Source organism: Panthera pardus, unplaced genomic scaffold (genome assembly GCF_024362965.1).
Source record: "Panthera pardus isolate Hobbes unplaced genomic scaffold, ASM2436296v1 HiC_scaffold_13, whole genome shotgun sequence".
Lineage (NCBI taxonomy): Eukaryota > Metazoa > Chordata > Mammalia > Carnivora > Felidae > Panthera > Panthera pardus.
This window is the reverse complement of record NW_026526688.1, coordinates 109,811,810-109,813,362: the sequence shown is the minus strand read 5'-3', so window position 1 is coordinate 109,813,362 and position 1,553 is coordinate 109,811,810.

The window sequence follows — 1,553 nt, the reverse complement described above, 5'->3', positions numbered from 1 at the left end:
ACAGCTCAGAGCCTGGAGCCTACTTCAGATTCTGTCTCCCTCTCTCTCTAGCCCTCCCCCACTCACATACTGTCTGTCTCTCAAAAGTAAAATAAAAATGCAATAAATAAATAAAATTCTATTTAAACCCAAGTGATTCATCACTTACATAAAACACCCAGTGCTCCTCACAGCAAGTGCCCTCCTTAATGTTCATCACCTATTTAGCCCATCCCCCCAACCAAACACCCTGCTTGTTCTCTGTATTTAAAAGTCTCTTATGGTTTGCCTCCCTCTCTCTTTTTATCTTATTTTCACTTTGTTTTTTTTTTTTAAATTATTGAATTTCAGGCAGGGCAAGGAGGGTATCTGGAAGAGGCAGGATGTAATTGTGGTTTAATGGGCCCTGCTTGGGACCAGAGTTCCTGGAAGAAATTCAATTGGAGTGAAATGATTAAACTTTCCTAGTCCCCAAGACTTATGTGCTGAAAGCACTCTCCAGCACTGAACTGACTGGGCAAATCAGGAACACACAACACAAGTAAATGTACCAGTGGGTGAGATGTAGAGTTTGGAGACTATGCTTTATTCTCTCATATATTTCCATCCCTCTCAGGACATGCACAAAATAGCAGCTTTATAAGGGACAATAAAAACAAATTTATACTTACTATACTGGACAATGTTGGTTCCCAAAATCTTTTGTTAAAAAAAAAAGGGGGCAACGCAAACTGGTCTCTGTCCAGATATCCATCCTTCCGTGACCACCCATAAAGAAAGGTGGCCCACTCATAGCTCCAGTTTTAGTCCTTAAATCAGGCTAAACTGAATAGGATATGGTAGTTGGGCCAGTTCTGGACCAACTGGGCTACTAGGAAATGTGTCTTTGCTGGGGGGGGGGGGTGGGGAATGGAAGAGAGAGGGTATGATTCCTTCCATTGGATGTTCTCCTGTCTGGATGTGACACTAGGAACCAAGTCCTGCATTTTGGGACCATTAGGTCTCTTCACCTGGAGTACAAAGTTTATGCTCTAGAAAGGGCAAGATAAAAAAAATGGGTAGAACCTAGTTCTTTTTTTATGTTGTTGATCACTGGAGCTAACAACACTGGATCTCACTCATCTATCTTTTTCTGTAAAATAATGTATTTTCTTATTATTTAAGATGTTTGAAATTGTTTTCTGTTCTTTGTGCCTAAAAATTTCCAAATTTGTGCACAGATGCTAAACATTCCAGTTTTTTTCCCCCAAGTAATTATGTAGGCAATTCATAACCTCTAGGATTTCACTGAGCCAACTTTTAAATGGGCTGGGAGCTTCGGCTTTTCTAACTGTAAAAGAAGAGGGCAGTTCATTAATTTTTTTTTGTTCAACTACATGTATTTATTAAGCAGCTTATAGGTTTTAGACACTGTTCTGGACACTTTTCTAAGAGGTGTATCAATGAATATGAGATAAAAATCCCTGCCCATGTGTATATTTTACTGGAGAAGAGGATTATAAATAAAATGAAGAAAACAATGTGTTAAATAATAAGTGCTAAGGAAAAAAAAATCCAGGAAGAAGAATACATAG